This window comes from Microcebus murinus, chromosome 6 (assembly GCF_040939455.1).
Source record: "Microcebus murinus isolate Inina chromosome 6, M.murinus_Inina_mat1.0, whole genome shotgun sequence".
NCBI classification, from domain to species: Eukaryota; Metazoa; Chordata; class Mammalia; order Primates; family Cheirogaleidae; genus Microcebus; species Microcebus murinus.
In genome coordinates, this window is record NC_134109.1 from 41,804,637 (window position 1) to 41,827,776 (window position 23,140).

The following is a 23,140-nucleotide window of genomic DNA, read 5'->3' on the forward strand; positions in this document are numbered from 1 at the left end:
TATACTGGAAAGAGACCTGATACTTAGAAAATAGGGATTTTAATTGGTGAATTGAAATAGCTAGACTGATAACCCTGGGCTTAACAAAATTCATATTTTTAAACTAGGCCCTATGTATTTTATCCCTATTTATTTGATAGGTGCCAGTAAAATTTAGTTTTTGTGATTAAATATCACTTTTGGGGGAAAGACAAGTAATTAAACATACTTGCTCATTTTCTAAGTGGTTTTAGAAGGTTGCAGATTGCCTCACCATAAAAAGCCAATTTAAATAAGAATATATCACATCATACTTCAAATAGCAAACAACTTCAGAGGAAAGTCATTTATTCAGAAGGCATAGATTTGTGCTAGACAGCAGTGATGCATTACAAATATATAATTATTTGCACTAATATTTGAGCAGGTGGAATGGATTAGAACACAGTCAACATTATGCTGCTGATAACATGTATTTTTCTATATTAATATGTACTGTGCAACATGTATTAAAATTGTCAATAATTCATTTTAGCCAAGATACTAATATTTATATTACTGTGTTTAAGAGACAGTATCCAACTGAGCCACTTTTAATTTAAAAGTCTGAAACTGGAATTAAGTTTACTTTCAAAAACCACTTAAATTACTTTATAATCAGTGAAAGGTCAGTAAAACATAGAATTATCAATGCCTGGTGACTTAATAGGAAGAAATGTGGAGGGTTGAGTTTCATTTATAGCTCAGATGAGTGAGTTTCTTTGTTTTCACCATTGGGAATCTTAAATGAAGAAAATGTCTTATCCCTTTCAGCATATCTTTATATTAATAAACTAAGTAAAGATTGAATAGAACTAACTCAAAGAAATTAATCTCCAGTGGTGGACTCTGAGATTTTTGAGATTAGGTTTTGAGAGGTGGGAAGCCTTCCTGATGCCCTTGTAATCTTAAATTGGTGAGTGCCTTTGAATGAAGCCATCCCTTTTTTTCCTGCCTATCATTTTAATCTTTATACTGTGAGTAACTTTGGTTCCTTTGAACTCTAGCCTTTTGTGGCATTTCTATCAAACCTGCAGATTTTTGCTGCAGAGAATGTTATCCAAATAGAATCTGGACAATGCTGACCTAAAGAACACTGTGAAGCTACCTCTAAGTATATATTTTTTTAAAATACCATGTACCATTTAGAAGATAACATGGGGATTGACTGAATTATGTAAAAATATTTTATAAGGAATAATACTAAGTGCCTCTCTATTAGGATTCTCCAGTGCAATGTATTTTCAATTTTTGCCACAAGGGGGAGAAGTTATTTTTATAATGATCTCTACATTTTTGTTTGATTTCAAAAAAAAAATTCAGATAACTTTACCACATAGCATCTATAAACATTTCACTCTCATAATAGGGTGTGTGGGTGTGTGTTTGTGTTTAAACAAGATTCTGAAAGTCATGAGAAAAATTTCTGAGGGAATTAATGACACAAAACAAAAACAGTTTTGAAAAACATGTATGTGCACAGTGGACACAGGAATTGAACAAAGTTCAACATGATTAAAATTATGTTTTTTAGAGTTATATATATCACATTGAATTCCTTTATCAACTCGTTAAGTAAAATTCTATTGATCAGTTTTCTGCATTATGCTTTTTTTTAAGAAAAATTTTTAAATCTCAAACTTATGAAGGATTGTAAATACTGTACAAATAAATTTTTTTCCGTTTAAGAGTAAGTTGCTATCATGGTGCTGTATCACCCTCTAGTACTTTTGTATTTCCAAAAAGAATTCTGTATAACCACAATACAACATCAAAATTAGGAAGTTAATATTGACATATTACTACCATCTGATCTTCAGACCCCATTCAAGTTTTAAAAATTGTTCCAATAATGACTTATTAGGATCCAGTTCAAAATCACTTATTGCTTCAGGTTGTAGTGTTTGTAGTCTCATTCACTCTGACACAGTTCCTCAGTCTTTCCTTGACTTTTGTGAACCCTGGCACTTTTGTAGATTGTAGGCAAGTTATTTTGTAAGATGTTTACATTTAGATTTCTTTTTCTTCATGATTAGATTCCAGTTGTACTTTTTGTACTTTAGGATGCAATGAGAACACAGATTCTGTGTTCTCATTGCATCCTATCAGGTGGTGCACAATTTTTATTTGCTCATTTCTGATAATGTTCATTTTGATTGCTTGCTTAAGGTACTGCCTATCAGACTTCTCTACTGCAAAGCTTTTATAATATTTTTCCCAATGTAAATATTTTGTGGGGAGGTACTTTGAAGTTATACGGATCCTGCTCCTAATCAGTGGCAGATTCATGGTTTTCTGTTCCATGGATTATAATCTGTTATTTTACCAAATCTCAAATTGTCCCAAGTTTGGTCAGTAGGAGCCTCTTCAAGTTGGCTCCTGGATTCTTTTGACATGTTCCCATCATTTTTAAATCACTTTCTTACTGCTGGGCACAATAAGATTTTCTCAAGTTCATCTTGTACATGCCTAGCCCCAGCTCTGGAATCAACCATTCCTCCACCTGTTAGTGAAATTGGTAATCAGAAGCCAAGATTTGGACATGAGATGTGTTTATTATGTTTGAGATATCACTGCCCCTACTCCTTCCTAATGGATAGTGCTAGGGAGCTTTATGTGTGTACACACACACACAAATATTTTAAATATATATACACACACACTCCCTCCTGTGTGACACTCTTTTCACCCCACTTGAACTTCAGTACCCCATATTGGGCTTTCCCCTGCCCCACTCAAGAGGAGGGCATCCTCACCCTGTTCAGCTACTGAAGTTTTGGCTTTAGCACCAAACTGAGGGAATAAGAATGGGTCATTACAGGAATCATGTAAAAATTTTTAAAGTCTAAATTTAAAAAATTACTCATAATTTCATCACTCAGAAACAACTATATTTTGGTGAGTTTTTGTTTGCTTTATTTTTTAATTGTAGTGAGCAAATTGGTAAAGCTGAATTGAGGAGGGTAAAGTGTTATGCCAAAGACGTGCAACTTAAATTTTGAAGGAATTAAATTTGAAATGTATATCATGTTTTTCTATAATATATCTCTTGCTACTGTCATTGCTATTTAATAATGATACATCAGAGAAACTATGTGAATGAAAATATGACCATTAAGCACTGAATTCCAATAGGATACTTTTTTCTAATAAAATTCAAAGAAAAAAGGATGATACAATTGTTGTTTTTATAGGCCTTTAAAAAAATACATGTTAAGTAAGATAGATTGCATGTGAGAAAGGAGTCTGGGCTGGATCCAATACATGTTAAGATAAACTTCACATGAAATAGGAGTCAAATTGTGACATGGAGAAGTTAAATAACTTGACCAAAATTATGTATCTAAAAAGTAGTAAGAGTTAATTCAAACGCACATCCTCAGGCTTCCAGAGCCATTGTTTTAACTATTTTGTTCTATTACCTCTAGGAAGAGTTCACAAAGGAGGTTACATTTCAGCTAGGTTTTTAAAGTATAGGAAGCATTTCATGAAGTGAGGCAAGAGAAGGAGCATTCTGGACAAAGTAACTCACCCTTGCAAAGATGTGAATGGGAAGAGTGCTGTGCAAGTAGAGCTCAGAGTGTGTGTTTCATCAAAAAAGTCAAGTAAAACTGTAATAGTTGGATTGGAGTTAGCTTATGAGTCTTAAGTGTTATGGCAGTTGATTTAGACTTTATCATAAAGACAAGAGAAAACCATTGAAGATTAAGTAGATGAATGACATGAACAATTCTGTGTTTTAGAAAAACGTAACTGGTAAGAATCTGTGCAGTGGGCTACAAGAGAGAAGGGAGCAGGTGCCAGTTTAGTGCATTAATTTGGGTGGTGTGAGGGCCGGAACTTGGGGAGAAGGACAGGAATGAAGAAGAAATGATGGATTCAGGAAACATTTGAAAGATTAAACCTATAGGACTTATCAGTTGTGGCTTTATTAGTTGTGAAGGGTGAGCAAGAGAAGGAATCAAAAATGATTCTAAGATTTCTGGCTTACATGTCTTGGTGAATACTAACACCATGGACTTAATATACATTAGGAAAAGTAAGCCTAGGAGGAATGTCAACAAGTACTGAAAGGATAGCTACTCTTTCACCAGGAGAACTTAATTCAGGTCATGTAAAAAATTTAAACGTTTTAATCTGCTAGAAATTATGGCAGGAGAAAAAGATCTATTCTTCTAGGGCTTTGAAACATGGAATGATTTTGAAATTTTAATATATAATTTGATGATAAATGGTTGTTTGAATTTCTACTTAAAGCAAAATAACTTTCTATCATTTTAGTGCATGGGTGTAATAATGAGCAGACTCAAAGGGAATGACACCGATCGCCCTGATGTCAGTCCATTAGAAAGTATAAATTGGAAGGTCTGACTTCAACTTCCTCTAGTTGGACTGTTCGCATGCTGTAATGCTTTACACCCCGATTCTCAATTCTAAGCCAAATCTTCCACTTTAAAACTTAGGACATCAAGTAGTCTCTTCTGGGACAATACTGCAGATCTATAACATAATTCTTAGCCATTATATTTTAACAGTAATCCCAAAAGTTGCATGTTTATCTCAGCAAGGTCAATAAAATGACTCCTTGCAATAATATGTGGAAAGTATAATTACAAATTATGCATTTACTACGAACTAAATTTTTTGATGGATTTCAGACAGGTGTTTTGAAAGCATATTTTTTTGATCATTTGGAAGTTTGACATAACCAGGTTAGTTAAAGCAGGCTACTAGATAACCAAAGGATTAGCAAATTCCTCTGGAAGTAATTTTATTTCCAAATCTGATAGTAAAAAACCCTGTATGTTGTCATCTTTACATTGCAGATGCTTTCTATTCTGCTTTAAGAATTATATTAATGCAGTGAAATGAAATAATTTTCATTGTGGTTACTAATGACTGACCAAAAGTAAGCATTTACAGAATATTGAATCTTTTAATAACTAAGAAAATTATAAATATGAGTTTCATTAAAACTCTAAAATTGTATTTAGCAAATATCCTAATTTTAATGCATATTTAACTTTCATAAGTAAAGACAAATGTGTCTGTAAGAATTTTTAATTTTTTATTTTTCTATGAAGGAGATTATATAAAACAAAATGAAGATCACTTTCATTTCAAATATACATGGAAATTTACAAAATTGACTATGTGCTAGACCATACTGTCCTAAAGATTTTCAAAAATTTGAAACTATTCAGAGTATGTCCAGTGACTACAGTGTAATTAAGCTGGAAATAGCTAAAAATTTTCTGTACATTTGGAAATTAATGCAACTCTAACCCAGGAGTCAGAAAAATTACAATGGAAATGGAAAATATTTGAATTGAGTTGTAAAAATAACAACTTAAGAAAACTTGTGGGATACAGCTAAAGCAATATGTAGAGAAAATTTAAAACCTTAAATGCATATATTAGGGGAGAAAAGCTGAAAACAGTTAAATGTCCATTTCCAAAAGTTAAAAGAAAGCTTCAAATTAAACACCAAGAAAGGAAAAAAAGAAGGAAATAATAAAAACAGGAACAGAAAATAAAGAAATACAAACAAATGAGAAAGGATAAACAAAAGTTGATTTTTTTTGTTAAGATTAATAAAACTGATGAACTCTGGCAGAGACTGATCAAGAAGAAAAGAGAAAAGCACAATCAACCAATATCAGGAACAACAAGGGAAGCTTCCATATATGTTCTACAGACATTAAAAAGAAAAAAAGGCTATTATGGCCAACTCTTGCCAATACACTTAAAAATTAGATTAGGCAGTTACTTTATTTCAAAAAAAATTTTAAACTTGCCAATACTGATAGAAGATAAAACAGAATATTAACAGTCCTATGTTTATTGAAAATGGTGAATTCATAATTAAAGGCTTTCCTGTGAAGAAAACTTAGGCTTAGATGACTTTCTTCATAGATTCCTCTGAATGTTAAAGGGAGAAATAATAACAATTTTGTACGAACTCTTTCAGGAGGGAGAACATCCCAACTCATTTTATGAAGCCTTGATGTGAAAAACAAAGATGACATTGCAAGAAAGGAAAATTGCAAAACAATCTCTCTCATGAACAAATATGCAAAAATCCTAAACACAATATTAGCAGCCCAGACCCAGTAATATATAAAAAGGAAAATATATCAACATCATATCAGATTTATTTCAAAAATGGATGTTTAAGTATTTGAAAAATCAACAAAATTTACCATAGTTATAGAAATAAGGAAACAATATACCAATTGAAGCAGGAAAAAGCAGTTAATGAAATTTAATACCTATTGATTAAAAAAACAAATTAGGAATCAAAAGGAATTTTCTTAATCTGACAGAGTACAAAAATATAGATAGCAAACATTTTAACAATGAAATATTAAAAGCTTTCTTCCTGAAATCAGTAATGAAGCCAAAATACTTTCTATCCTAATATTTTACTGGAGATCTTCACCAGTGCAATAAGTAAAAAGCAAGAAATGAAACTCATTATTTGCAGATTGGATTGCATACATAGAAAATCCACATAAGATAAACTATCATAATAATTTAGCAAAGTTGCTGTATACAAAATCAATATACAAGAAATTAACTATTTCTTTATACCAGCAATAAGCAATTTGAAAATAAAAATTTTAAAAATACCAATTACAAAAGCATCAAAAACATTAACAATAAAGCTAATGAAAGACATGTAAGACATCTATGCATAAGACTAGAAAAATATTATTGAGTGAAAGGGCATATTCATGAGTTGGAAGACTCAATATTACAAATTGATTCTCCACAAGGTGATCTATACATTTAATAAAATCCTAATCAAAATCAGCAGGTGGAAATTGACAAGCTGATTGTAAAATTCATATAGGAATACAAAGTTCCAATAATAGCCATGATATTCTTGAAGAAAATAATGTTGGAGAATTTTCACCACTAGATACCATCACTTTATTACAAAGTTACAGTGATTAAGACAGTTTAATGTTGAACAAGGATAGAGAAATAAAAGAATAGAGCAGAATATAGAGTCCAGAAATAGACTCATATGTAGATACTTGATTTATGAATTGTGACAAAATTGGTGCTTCAGAGGAGTGAGAAAAAAGCAGTTTTTAAAAAATGATCTTGCTCACTCACTATACACACACACACATATCAATGAATCTTGACCCCCTAGCTATACACAAAAATGAATTCTAGGTGAATTATGAACCTGAATGTGAAAGATAAAACAATAAAGCTTCTAGATGATAACATAGGGAAATATCTTCATGTTAGTATGGCTTTACAGGTTACAAAAAAAAAAACCCTAAATTCGATTGCATTGAAATTAGAAACTTCTGCTTAGATCAATTTGTGGACTCACCTGAGCTTTAAGAAATATAATTCTACTGACAATACAATGGAAAAATGGGCAAGAAATTTGAAACATGATCCATAAAAGAGGATATCCAATTCCCAATAGAAGTATAAAAAGGTGCTCAACCTCCTTGGTCATCAGAGAATTGCAAATTAAAACCACAATGAGATACCATTGTGCATACCCCAGAATGGCAAAAATTAAGCCACAACAATTCCTTATGTTGGCAAATATAAAGCAGGCTATTAAGTATGGAATGTCCAATTTCCTTAAGTACTAAGTTTGACAGTTCATATTTCTTTTCTTTTCTTTTCTTTTTTTTTTTTTTTTTTTGAGACAGAGTCTCGCTTTGTTGCCCAGGTAGAATGAGTGCCATGGCATCAGCCTAGCTCACAGCAACCTCAATCTCCTGGGCTCAAGCAATCCTGCTGCCTCAGCCTCCCGAATAGCTGGGACTACAGGCATGCACCACTATGCCTGGCTAATTTTTTCTATATATATTAGTTGGCCAATTAACTTCTTTCTATTTATAGTAGAGACGGGTCTCGCTCTTGCTCAGGCTGGTTTCGAACTCCTGACCTTGAGCAATCCGCCTGCCTTGACCTTCCAGAGTGCTAGGATTACAGGCATGAGCCACCGCGCCCAGCCAACAGTTGATATTTCTGACATTTCACTTTGACACTTCTTTTTTTGTGTGTGTGAAGGTACATCATCGTTCTTTCAAATATATGTTTTGGCTTGTGATTGTCTTTCAAAATATTTTTTAGGGCAATTTTTGTGAAACCATGGATAAGTCAAAAATTTGTGTTATTTTCAAATATGAGTTCTGTCATGGAACCAATGCAGTGCAGACAGCTCAAAATATCAATGAAATGTTTAGGAAGGATGTAGCTGATGAATGCATAGTACATCGATGATTTGAGAAGTTCCATTCTGGTGATTTTAACCTTGAAAATGAGGCACATGGGTGACCTGAAACCAGGGTGGATAATGATGAGCTGAAAACGGTAGTGGAAGCGAATCCAACTCAACCTATGTGTGAATTAGCAGCAAGGTTTGATGTTACTATCCCAACAATATTGGACCATTTAAAACAAATGGGCAAGGTAGAGAAGCTGGATAGATGGGTTCCTCATGAATTAAACGAGGGTCAGAAGAGAAGTCCTCTTGAAGTTTGCTGTCACAACATAAAGGCAAACCATTTCTACACTGTATTGTTAGGTGTGATGAAAAATGGATTCTTTTTGACAGTCGCAAGCATTTGGCATATGGTTGGGTAAAGATGAAGTTCCAGAGCACAGTCCAAAACTGAATATTCATTTAAAAAAAACCAACGGGTCTGTTTGGTCGTCCAGTGTAGGTACAGCTTCATGAAATCTGGTCAATCGATTACGTGGATGTCTACTGCAGCCAACTGGATGAAATGATGAGGATGCTTGCGATTAATAGAAATAGGCCAATCCTCTTGCAAGACAAACGCTTGGCCCCATGTTGCACAAACAGCACTGCTCAAACTACAGAGGCTGGACTTCAAAACTCTCTGTCGTCTACTGTATTCACCAGATCTTGCACCAACTTACTACCATTTCTTCCAGACTTTGGACCGATTCTTGCAAGGAAAAATATTCAATTCTCAGCAAGCCATGGAAAATGCCTTTCATGATTTCATCACCACTCGTTCTTCAGGCTTCTTCACTGCTGGCATAAGCAAGCTACTGTTAAGATGGCAAAATTGTGTCAAGAGTTTAGGCACATACTTTGATTAATTGTACTGTTTCTTGTTTTAGATATAATTACACCTTCTATTTGAAATTGAACATTTCATATTTAATGACAACACAATTTGTACACTTCTGAATTTAAATTATATTATAAAAGATTATTTAAAAATAAAGTAATTGAAATGTTAACTACCTCAGTTTTTTATTCATGGCCATTAACGGTGCTGTTAAAAATACTGTAGCACCCAGAAGCATTTTCTAGAACTTTTTGGATATAATACAACTCCTGGCTTGCACTATTTGTTGAATAATTAACATTTGACCCCAAGGAATAAGAATTACTGTAGTAATTCTTATATAGATGGATTAAAGCACATGTGTATGTATATATTAATAATATATAATATTTTCCCATTCTCATTTCATTAATATATACTCTAAACATTACAGAAATATACAATGTAGTATAACCAGAAATGTGTAGTGTACTCCTGCTTTACTGGCTTGGGCTATAAAAGGTCAATTTTTTAAAAAAACTAAAATTCTAACAACTCCAGTCCAACACCTTGAATTCCCCCTAAACCTAAGGTCATAGTGGTTAATAAAGCTTTACTGTATGCTAGGAAGATAATCAAAATACAGTTCCAAAAGTGATTTACTCTGCCATTGGCAGTGATTTTTCTCAGGTTCATGAGCCCAAAATTCAATATCAGGTACCCTGTGGAGTTTCTATCAGGCTCCAGATGTTGAAGCCAATTTAACAGCCATCAACAAAACTCTCCAGAACTTTCATGCTCAAATTCAGACTCAAAGAGGCTCTCCCTGCCCCATCCCCTCATTCCTGATTCCAAGGCCCATTCATTTTTCTGCCTTAAAATGATTGAGAGTGGGACTAGAAGGTCGGTCATGGTATAGTAGATTTCTCATATCCCAAATTAGTCCATTTTAGTCACCATATAGGAACACAGAGTCCTGTGTAAATCTACACATAGGAAAGCACTTCTCCAACGCTTCAGCCAGCCCTACATCCTGGTACTGATCAGAATGCCTAATGATGATAGCTAACACTTGTGGAGCACTTACTCTGTGCCAGATGCTATTTTAGTGATTTTATATTCAATCTACACAAAACTCAATGAGGTAGATTACTAACATTATTGTCATGAGTTGAGGCATGGAGAAACTCAAAACCCAATGCATGGAGAAAGCCAGTGCCAACCTACCCAGGTAGAGGAACGTAGAACCAGGATTGAATGCAGGCAGTCAGACATTGGCACCTGTACTATTAAACATCTTGCTACATTTGTAAAATCAGTTGCTCAGAGAGTAATATCCAGATTTGGATTTTTGATGACTTCACATGTACCGCCAAGATCAACTGATGAATTAGTAAGTTCATTTGGTATAACAAAAGAGCCTATCCTGGATAATTTTTTCCAAACAAAGGGAATTTCCCAGAATATAATCGATTTATCTTCTATCAGAAGCCCAAGCCATCTAGCAGTCTCCCAAAAGGCAGATGACTTCACAAAACAAACTAGAAAATTTAAAAATTGAAAAATCCTGAGAACATGTAAATTGAGGCAAAAAAAAAAAAAAAATTGAAAAATCCCAGTAATCCTGCCCCTCAGAGCTGAACTCTGATAATAGTCATGCCACAAATTTTGATTGGCATAACTTCCAAAGCTTGTTCTTATTCTTATAAAGTTCATACTTTCAGGTTGTATGCTGCAAGTCCAATACTGATGTGGTTCTTCACAGCATGAATGGAGGTAAAAAATACTTGAACCAACATGTTGAGTTTAGGGAGCGAACCTTTCCTTTTATATTCTGAGCAAGAATTATTCTGGGTAAGAATTCATAGGCCAGCTGGTAATAATGTTGCCTGAATGTTGAACTAGGTCAGTCTCACAGCCTGGTCCAGAGTTTGCTTTATTGTTTTATTAGATCTCAATGCCTGGTCCAGGTTCAAATATGAGCAATAAAGACAAGTTGGGCCCATCTTAAAGTTACTTTTACTCAATTGACAAAACAGTAAATGAGCAGCTATAAAAGCGAATAGAGGTAGCACATTTCCAGTGAAGTACCACTACAAAACATTACCTCATGGAGTTTTAATTAGCCTAGGAGAGAGATCCAGTCAGCATTCCATAGATTACCTTATTTATTGTTCAATTCAGTAAATATTTATTAAGCAGCTACTATGTGCTGGGCACTGTTCTAGGCATGTTGGATACATCAGTGAACAAGATCCTAGACATTATTGAGCTTACATTCTAGCAGCTGAAGCCAGATAATCAATTAGTAAATAAATTCTATAATACGTTAGAAAATGATAAGTGCTTTGGGAGGAAAAAAATAGATCAGGGTAGAGAGAAAAAGAAGAGTTGGCCAGGAAGAGTTTCAGTTTTAAATATGGTGGCCAGGATGGCAAGGTAAGCTGCCTGTCTGTGTGACCTGTGCAGTTGCCCAGGGCTCATCCTCAGAAGGGGCTACACTTGGTTTAATGCTCTGCTGTCATCAACTTGAAATTCTTTTGTTTCTTTAAATTAATTTTTTCTTTTTTGAGATAGAGTCTCGCTCTGTTGCCCAGGCTAGAGTGCTGCAGTGTCATCATAGCTCACAGCAACCTCAAATACCTGGGCTCAAGCCATCCTCAAGACCTGTACACGGCCACTCCCAGTAGCTGGGACTACAGGCACGTGCTACCACGCCTGGCTAATTATTCTATCTTTTGTAGAGATAGGGTCTTGCTCTTGCTCAGGCTGGTCTCAAACTCCTGACCTCAAGCAATCCTCCCAAACTTAGCCTCTCAAAGTGCTAGGATTACAAGGGTGAGCCACAAGTGCCCAGCCCATCTTGAAATTCTTGATGATTTTATATTTGAAATTGTGTTTTGGAAAGTGAACTCTGATGGGACAATGGAACAGGTATGTAAGCAGAGGAGATATGCACAATATGCATGTCTGCTATATTTGTTGAGATTCTAATTGAAACTACATTGCAATATATTAATTTGATGAAAATTGGCATTTTTATAATATTATGTTCCTTCCATCCAAGAAGATGGTATATCTTTCCATCTGGTTTTAAGTTCTTCAGTGATATGTAGATATTTTCATTTAAGTTCAGCACATTTCTTTGTTAATTTATTTGAATTTAAATTCTATTTTAATTTATTTCTAGGTTTTTTCTGGAAAACTGTTGTTTCAATGCAAGCCACATCTCTTTCATATAAAAAACCAGTATCTTGTCCTTTGACTTATAATCATAGGAGAAGGAAGAAAGTTTTGGAGCAATATACAACCAGAAACAATAGTCTATTGTTTCCTGGCATGTTGTTTTTCTAAGCAACATTTGCTTGCAAGCTTATTCTCACTCAAACCAAAATTAAACTTTGGTTTAAACAAGCTTATTCTTCAAAATAAACAAGCTTATTCTTCTCACTGAAAATCTTTCAGGAGAAAATAGAGGAATCAGTGAGTTTCATAGGAGTAGCAGTGGACAAGACAAGGCCACTTGTACAGGCCTTGAGAACAGACTCCCCTATGTGATCACTTGCTGTTATAGCCACAGTTGTCAGCAAGACCAAAGACAAGTTACCAGAGAGGTCATTGCCCTCATGGTCTCTTTGGTGGGATCTTCATTATGTACTGTTGATAATGACGGCCAGTAAACAGCAAATGCAAAGAGCAGCACAAGCAGAGACCACAGTGACTAACGTGAGGTGCCATCCAGCCCTGATTTGTGCAAACCAGAGGAAATAGAGCTCATGCCAGATCAAGGCTATAAACCTTATTGTAAATCACAACAGACACATTAAGTTGGCAGAAATATTTTCCATCAGCAGCATGTAATGTGTCAATGTGCAGAGATGGAGAAGCTAAGTGAAAAATAAGAGCAACAGCATTATGGCAGAATGACATGGATGGTCTAGACTAAGATAAAATGGATACAGAAGTACTGGGTACACTGCCACAGCCCACCAGCATACTGCTGGAGATATTGTGACTCCCAGGAGGCAATCAGCCCAGCAAGGACTAGCATGGATACAAGAGGAGATGAGGCAGAGAGAGAGGTACAAAATCAGGTCTGAGACTGTGATTCCATCCACTCTGGGCTAGAGGGAAATACCTAGCCTTAGACAAAAGGTGTGCAATATGGTGAATCAGTTGTGCCTAACCAAGCACTTTAGTGGACCAACATGTCATTTACTCATTTGGATATTGTTTCTTACTAATCTGTTCCTTTGTTTACAGTGGCCTAGGAGACCTTCATTCAGATATTAGAATAGAAACAAAGGAATATTCTATACCCAGCTAAGTTTCAAGCCATGATATTTGTCCCTACTAGGACACTTAATTGTCAGGCTCCAATTTTATAGACCACTGCAGTTTTGAGGTTAAAAGAAGGTAGAATGGGAGGCTGCTGTTTGGATCCCGGAATGGCAACACTACTCTTAAGTATTCATTTCTCAGCTGAGCATTGAGTGAACCACAGGCAGGGAAAGAGTTAAGTATGTCAAACTGCATATGTGAAATAAGAAAGAGCAAGAAAGAAATGTTACCAGCATATTTTTAAACAAAAGACATGAAAATGGCGGCTCTTCTGGGTATGGAAAAAATTTTGCTTTTCATACATATTGACAGCCAGAGGGGGTTATTATTGAGAATATGGGTAAAGTTACTGCCAGTTTCTGCTGGTACTCATGTTTAAAAAGAAACTATGGAAACCAGGAGAAGGAATATTAATTAAGTTCAAATTTGGAATGCCTTTGCCAGGAGTGGATGAATGAATTCAATGAAGCAACCTGTTGGGTTGTAATTCAGTGCTTTGTTAGCATTTTAATAGAATGCTGAACTTTTCATAAATTAACACTTTGTTTTAATAATCTTATTAAAAGGTTATTTCTTGATAAGATTAGTCCTGGAATGTGTTGATTTTTTTTTATTTAAAGAACTATTATATATTTTATTTCCTTTTTACAATTTTAAATAACCACATTATGGGTTATAAGTAAAACATCTTTAATACATTTAAAAATGTTAATACACTTACATGTTAAAAATGAAAAGCGCAAAATAATATAGACAGGTAGATATCTTTCCCCACCTAGACCTTCAGTCTTCCCCCACTCCTAACTGAAGAATCCTGTTATCAGATACTTTAGAGATATTATTTGCATATATTAACATCTTTTTTATACAAATTCAAACAATCTGTCTGTTATTAGGTTTATTATAACTCCTTAAAAAATTTCACTGTTATATATAAAATATATTATTTCAAGGCTCTTTGATGTTTACATCTTTTAGGTTTTATTCGCTAAGAACACATGAAAGAGTATTTTCTAATAGTGAGCATCATATGGATGCCTGGAGAGGGTAATGCTAATGAGAAAATACAAAATGGGGAAATTATTCACCTGAATAAACCTGGAGAGTTTACAAGTAAAGCTTCACTGGTCACTGCAGGGTTTAAAGGAAGTTTCCACTTTACAATGTAAATATGTTGTGGTCGTCTTAGTTCTTAGACTAATTTGCTTCTTTCTGGTGGGGAGGATAGCAATGTTGAGAAAACACTGACTAAACCAAAAATCAGCTCCATTTAAATGTGAAGCTACCTTCTAAACACAAGCATAGTCTGCTGAAGGGCTCTGAACAGTAAGCTGCCTGCCTTGCTGAGTTTTATTCCAAATAGACAACAGCAGATGGTAACAATGCACTTCTCATAGATGGTAGGAGGGAGGCAGTCTTGTTTCAAGTAATACTATTTCTGGGCGATAATCCAAAATGCGCAGTAGGCAGAAGTTAAAAGGAAGCGCTTGCTTTTAGGTTTTTAAAATATATCCCTTAATCCTGGGTGATGATTGACAATCATGATTTAGAGTATGAGGGGCCTCTCTTTAATCCGGCAAGTTTGATGTTATTTGCGTATCTAGTAGGGCTTTTATTCAACTAAAACTAAGTGGAAGCCTGTGCAATTGATGCCGCATTTCAGAATTGATTCTTGGCCTGGTACTCTATTTACAGATTAGTAAGTACACAGGATCTGTCCTCCTCCTCATCTTTTTGAAATTTAAAGGTTCTAAAAGGCACATTTACAATTAAACTGTTTCTTGCTGTGTAAGAGTATGACCAGGAGATGACGTTTTTTCCCTATAATTTAATTTCTTCAGAAAATAAACAGTCTATTAAGATTGTATTAATCGTGATTTGATTATCAAAATATAATATTAGTTATTGATATTTACAAATGATTAAAATGTTGTCATTACTGGCTTCATGCGGTTTGTTATAAGTTCATTGGAGAAATTTTAATGAATTACCTCCAAGCTTCTTGCTCCTATTTTAAGATTTCTAGTGATGCTTTTTTAAAAAATGAATCAATGTTCAGCCATTGTAATTGTGTTCCTATTGCCTATTGTTTTATCAGCTGTGACAATATTTGATTCTAAAACACACATTAAAGTAAAACTAGTTAAATCATAAACTCTGAAACAAGATGTAATTAACAAAAGAAAACGCACAGGAAATGAAAGTTAACAGCTGAAATTTTACAACAGTAACAAGAGTGATTTTCTTTGAGGCACTTAAGCGCTGTGGTCAATGTCTCTGTCACAGTCACATTGGACAAAGCGGAATGGACTTATGTGACGTGAGCAAGGGCTATGTGTGAAGCCTAAGTGATAAAGTGTTTGTCCTGTATTCTCATGACGTTTTTAAATTAGTAGTAGTTTTTGAGAAGTAAATCATATTCATTACAGAAAATTTGGGAAATACAGAAAAGTATAAAAAGAAAATAAACATCACCCTCAATCCCAACTTTCAAAGATAATATTGTTTATAGTCTTCTATTATTTTTTTTCCTTATCACACTGTATTGCAAGGATCCAGATTAAAGGGCTAAAATAGACTTCCCGGGAGACATCCTAGCTGCTGGGAGTGTGTAGAAAGCATTCAAAAAGGGCTCCTCTGGGGTGGGGGGTGAGTGATACAAAGTGCTATAGGTTCCGTCTGTGTTTTGTACCTGCATCAGCCGAGCTTTCTTCCTATAAAAACCTCAGTGATGAGATCCTTTGTGTTTAGAATATACTGTAACATAGTAAGTGTATGTTGATAATACTTCTTTCTGTTAACATTTCAAAAGCCCATTTTCGCTGCAGAATTATGCATTTGATATTTAAAGGCTAATAAAACAAATCCAAGTGATAGAAAAATAGTAGGAAAATCCTATTGGAATAGCTATTGCAAAGCAGTTTATTAAACCCAAATTTCCTTTTTGCCTTTGGACTCGCAGTTTCTTGCCAGTAAATGATTGAGTGATTGCTACAGTGAAAACACTATTTGCCTGTACCTTTGCTCAATCGATTTATAAGCACTGCACAGGTAATTCATCAAATCTTAATGAGGATTTTCCGAGAATTATAGTAGGTGGATCTAAGTCTACAAGCTCAATAATTAAATCCAAACCCCTTAGACTGCCAAATCCAGAGAAAAGCGAAGGCCCTTCCTCTCCAGCCAGCAGGAACCATCACCCTAGGGACCTAAACTATCCCATGTTTTTTCCTCTGCCTGGAATGATCTTCCCTTCCCTACTTCCCACCCTCACGCGGCTCTTCCTTCCAGAGGCTGTTCAATGTCTCCATGCGGCCTTTGGCTACTGCCCCTCTCCCCAAGGTCTCTGGCCCCTCCCTTGGTGCGGGCAGGCCTACACACACCTCTGCTGCAGCTCTCATCACCTCTGGTTTCTATTATTTGTTTACCGTCTGTCTCCCCCTTACCTGTGCGCTCCCACATCTAGCACAGCATTAAAAAATGGTTTGTTGACTGATTGACTTACTAAATAGACGAATAAACAAATGGATGGATGAATTTGCTCAGAAGATAAAGGTACCCAGCACCCAGCATGTGTCTAGCACAGAGTATGCATGGAAGCAATAGCAATCCCTGACACTTATTACTCTTGTTGAATAGTTCTAAGACATTGTGTTCAGTGCTTTAGTGAGTTACTCATGATCTCATTATTATCTATATTTTACAGAAGAGGCAACTCCAAGGCTTAGAAGAAGTAAATCGTTTGTCCAAAGGCACGCAACCACAGGACTGGCATTCAAACTCATGCTGTCTCATTCGGAAGCCTGTGTGCTTGCCAATATTAAATGCTGTGCTGCCTTTTTCTGCAGCAGAAAGTCAATTCTTGTTGAATGAAGAATGAACCGATATTCCCCCTATGTAAGAGAAGTTAAAGTAACATGTTACAGTAAACACTTAGCACCAGATGCATAGTAAGTGCTCAATAAATAGTAGTGCTATTGGCTCCGTTATTTTACCATATAATTTACCTGGGAACAATCAACCCAAATAGCATCAGTGGATACTGGACATTATGATATAAGGGCTGGATTAGGATATGTGAGCACCAAGGACATTGAAAATTGTGGCCCAATGTTCCTTTAGTTGGGAGTGCTCAATATTGGCAAGGATGTTTTCTTTTCTTCTCCCTCTTAGTTTCTTCTGAAAGGTCATGTCATCTACTTCAGTAGAAATGGAACCATGTTACATTTTGCCCTCATGTTAGGATGCATGTATAAATAACTCATTTCACTGGCAACACATTGCCAAGGTATTTTTTTTTTTTTTTTTTGAGACAGAGTCTCACTTTGTTGCCCAGGCTAGAGTGAGTGCCGTGGCATCAGCCTGGCTCACAGCAACCTCAATCTCCTGGGCTCAGCGATCCTACTGTCTCAGCCTCCCGAGTAGCTGGGACTACAGGCATGCGCCACCATGCCCGGCTAATTTTTTGTATATATATTTTTAGTTGGTCAATTAATTTATTTCTATTTTTGGTAGAGACGGGGTCTCGTTCAGGCTGGTTTCGAACTCCTGACCTTGAGCAATCCGCCCGCCTCGGCCTCCCAAAGTGCTAGGATTACAGGCGTGAGCCACCGCGCCCGGCCTGCCAAGGTATTTTTAACATTTCTAATTTATTAGTGGTAGAAGCATTTTTCTGATTGGTCCATCGTATAATCTAACCCTGAATAAAAAGTGATATTATTATGACAACTGCCTAAAGATGTCACAAGTGCCAGGTTATCTACATGGCTCAACAGTTGTGAGCCCTAGTTTTGAGTCAACTGATTTGGGGAATTGTAAAAAAAATCTTCGGATTCCCAGCACCCAATCTCAAAATGTCTGATTAAGGAAACCCAGGGTTTGTGGTTGACATATGTATGTTAAAGAAGCTCAGCCCTGTGGATTGGGATGGGCAGCCTGTGTCCAGAACTAAGGAGACAAAGTATGTAAAGGCCTCCTCCGTGTCTGGCATATAGATATATATAAATTTCCCCTACCTTGAAACCTCCTAAATAGGATGGCAGATAGAAAAAGAGAGAAGGGATTTGTTTCCAGCCCTGTCTGGGGAAGAGGGGAATCTGGATGTGGATATGCTAATCATTTTCACAGACATAGTTTAGTGGTTTACAAAGTTGGCTTTTCATTGGAATTACCGTGGAATTTAAAAAATAATCTGAAAAAAATAAAAATAATCTGAGTTCACTGGCAATACATTTCTGTGGTATTTTCAGCACCCCGTGTATGTTGATGCTGTGGGCTTCTAGCTCTAGGGACTGTGATCCAGTTGGTCTGGGTGTGTCCCAGAGTTTTGAAAGCTCTCAGGTGATTTTAATATGCACAACAGTTTGAGAACCACTGGTGTGGTCTGTGCCAAACATTGGGTAACTGACTCTCTTTGGCAATATCCCTTCAACAAAAGTATCCTCTTGGACTGATCATTCTGCCACTCCCAAAATCTAAGACTCAGAAAGCAGGTCTCTGTTTCAAGGGCAAAGAGAAGGGAATCCAGTGAGTTTGGCTAAAATGTAAGAATCTCTGGTTTTCTAGAAGTTCTAGACAGGATCCCTGGAAGCATTTTGTGGAGACACGTCTTCCGTATGTATCTTTGCTCTGTCTTTAGTCTCTCTAACAAAGCTCCTGACCTTAATTTAATTTCCTAAAGTATAGGCTGGCCGACAGGCATAGTCTATCTGGCAGTCAAAGATCTCAATAAAAATGAGCATGGTGGGATGATGACTCTTACATGGTAGCCTCGTAAGACCTGCGTCACAAGGGCCTGATCACCTTCCCGAGCAATAATAAATCTGTGGTTCAGAGCCCACAAAGCTGAGAACCAGCCCCTGCTTTCTTGGTGATCCTACCAAATTTTCATCCTATGGGGCTTTCCCAGAAAGAGACAGCCAGCTTTAATTCATTTATTTTAGAAGGTGACCCAGGAACCATCTCTAAAGCATTTACCATGTTCAATAAATCAGGGCACCTTACTTTCTCAGCTGAATGCTGAAAGTCTTGGATAGGTATTTGAATCAGGCCTACGAAGGAAAATAATCTGCCAGCATGGAGAGAAAATAGAAATAACTGAAGGATCTATGCACCACCAACACGGACATCAATCAAAGGGTGGTGTGTCTGAGAGGCAAACCGGGAGACAGAATGAGTCGAAGCCAAATGCAGGTGTCTGGAGGCCCCTCTGATTGCTGGACCCACCTCTACAGGGAGTGATTCAACATAGGAGTCTTCTCCTCCCACTCTGACACTCCCTTTTCTCTTCAATAATCTCATGATCTGCCTGAAAATCCCACTACTAAGGCTTTGTTATGATATAAAATACAAATCTTTCCAAAAAGGGCAAGATAATAGGCCTTCCCATTGTGTATGTACTTCGATTTTCAGCCCTGGGGCTGCATATTATTAATAGAATCACTTGAAGGAGAGTTTTGTTTTGTTTTGTTTTGTTTAAATATTGATGCCAGAACTCCACTATCAGAGATTCTGATTCAGTTGGTCTAGGGTGCAGCTCAGGCACTGGTGTATTATTATTATTTTTTTAAACAAAAGGTGATTTTAGTATACGGCCATGGTTGGGAACCATTGGTCTAAGACTATGAAAAATTTCATTATGTTCTTTCTGGAGGGCAGATTTTGATTGGGAAGGAAAGAAAACTGAGTCCTTGGCCAAAAGGAGGTAGGAAGAAGTACGTGGGGTTTGTATGGGAAGATGGGAAGAGTGCAGATTAGGAAGGGAGGTAGTGCTGAAAATAAACTTCTGTTTGTGAGTTTTGCCTAGGGCTGGCTCTGACCCAGGACATAAAAGAGATAAGAAGCAAAGAGGGGAATGAGTTTATGAGAAAAGTACATTTTCGTGAATATGTATTTAAAGCTATCTCAATAAGTGTTCTCAAATCACTGGAAATTGGCTACCTTCAACATAGCAGTTTTAGTTCCTAGTTCTTCCTGAATGACCCTAAACTAAAAAATTTAGCAAAATAGAGTATTAAAATATGCCTATGAGGGAGTGGTCCATGAGGTGTCTGCTGAAGGGTGCCTCAGGATAGTTGATGTAAGAACCTCCAAGCGTACCCTCAGAGAAATTAATATGTTATTGTGAAATCACTGTGTGAATGTCTTGTTTAAAAAATACAATCCAATTTTATCTTGTTTTTGTTTACTTCTCCATCATTTGCTGGCCAGACAGCTTGCCCCTTGCCCCATTTTCTTGTTACTTTGCTTGGCACGAAAAATTTTAATTAGTTTTGTTGGTTGACCTCCTGACTTTTATTCAGAACCATTTCCCAGGACAACTGCCGTACATCTGTCCCACGGCCTCTGAGAGGCAGTGTGGCATCATGCATCGAGCTTGTGCGGCCTGGGTTTGAATCTTAATTCTTCTTTGCCCTTGAGTAAATCTTACTAGATTTCCATTTCCTCATCTGTAAAATGGGAATGATACTAGCACCAACACTCACAGACTTTTGAGAATCGTATGAGAATACATTTGAACATTGTCTACTATAACATGCTGTGCAAGGGATCCCTCTCCCCATTTTGGTCCATCCCACAGGGAAGGCCCGTTAAAGCCCTCAGAATAGCATGAAAGAAGACTAGACTATCAGGGATATTTTTAAGCCATCTGCTTTAAAAATAAAGTCTGTGCATCCTTTTAGAACAGATGTGCTGAGGTCATCCTCTGGCCCGTCTGAAGTCACAGCTTGAGGACCAACAACACCAGCCTCTGGGAACATCATTTATTAGATGCTCTGCCCCAGAACCTGGCATTGGATAGATTTGTATGGACGTCTGGATTTGTGGATCTGACCTTGGGTAGGGCTCTAGACTATGTCACTCCAGCTTGTGATAATTAGAGAGTGATTTGTGTGGCTTCTGAGGATGCAGGACGGGAGTTTCCTTTCAAGATCATCATTTTAGTTGTAGGTCCACCCATCTCTCATACCTTAAAAGACCCCTGTCTTGATCCCTAACTCCCTGGACATGTGAGGGTCTCCCAAAGCATCAGTCCAAGGCAATCTCCAAGCAAGAGCTTTGTAGGTAGGACCTGTTCCTTAATATTGTATGAGGGAATCTGCCGTGAAAATATAATTCAAGAGGAAATATATGCATTTGTTTATCCTTTCCCTTTCGTTCCCTTTCCCTATCCTTATCCTTTCGAAGACTGCCCTAGTTTTGATCTAGAATAGCGATCCTCAAAGTGTGATGCCCAGAACAGCAGCAGCAGCAGCATTAGCATCAACATCACCAAGGGAACTGGTTAAAACCACTTCGGTATGGCGCTCACCGGCTGCAAAACCTTGCCCACAGCACGATAGTTTGTGCTGTGTATGACGACGGATCTGTTTTGCTCTTGTGTGATGAGGAAAGCTTGAAAGCACTGAAAGCTTGTTTTACTTTACAGGCAGTTTACTTGTAATGTAAATATCAGAATAGGTAACAAATACATACATGTTTTCATTACTTTATTTTTAAATGTTTACAATTTTATTTTGATAAATGAAAAATTAGAAAAGTCATATCACTGCTGTCGGCTAAAGTTGACTCTCAGCTGTGCGCCTTCATATCACGGCTGTCGACTAAAGTGGCTGTGCACATTCATCTGTGGCTGTCGACTATAGTTGACGCTGGTCCCGAAGTGGTTAAAAATCATTGGCCCAACCCAAGAGCTCCTAAATTAGAAACTCTGAGGGTGAGGCCCAGCAATCTTTGTTCAGCAAGCCATCTGGGTGATTCTGATGCTCACTAAAGTTTGAGAACCACTGATCAATTTAGAAGTCAGCTATCTAGGAAGATGTGGCCACTTGTGTTCTCTCCTGGGCTCATTAGAAGTAGAGATGATGATCTTCATCATCTTAGGTACTGTCATTATAGTCTTCTCTAGGTACTGTCATTATAGTCACCCCCTTGGGACATTGAGCTTTATTTGGTTTGTATCGGTCACTGTCTACTATATTGATAAAAAGTTGTAAACTACTCAAATATGCAAACCATGTCCCTTAGAGTACCTCCATTCTTAAATATCCAGTGAATTCAGGGGCAAAACTCTCTGCCTGGTTGGTGGCAGTAGGAGAAGAACACATAATTAGGAGGAAAAAGTAAGGTATTGTCTGGGATTCTGGAGTCAGGACTGGAATCCATTAAGGAGTAGGAGATAACTGTGATGCCAGAGAGCAGTAGGAAGTTGGGGGTTCTGCTCACCTGGATGGTTGGCTGTGATATAGGATGGATTTTATTGGTCATAATTGTTTTTAATTAATTTAATCTATTTTTATTATAAATTGACAATTTATAGTTGTGTATATTTACAGGGTATAAAGGGATGTTATGATTTACAAGTACAGTGTGGAATAAATTATTAAATCAAGCTAAAATATCTGTCACCTCAAATATTTATCATTTTTGTGGTAAGAACATTCAAAATGTACCTCCCTAGCAATTTCAAAATGTACAATACATTATTTTTTTTTATTTTGGCATATTATGGGGGTACAATACATTATTATTAACTATATTTACCATGCTCTGAAATAGATCTCAAAGTTATTCCTCCTGTCTGAAGCTTTATACCCTTTGACCATCATCTCCCCATTCCCTGCCCTGCCAGCCCCTGGTAACCACCATTCTACTCTCTGCTTCTGTGAATTTGATTGTTTCAGATTCAACATGTAAATGAGAATGTGTGGTATTTG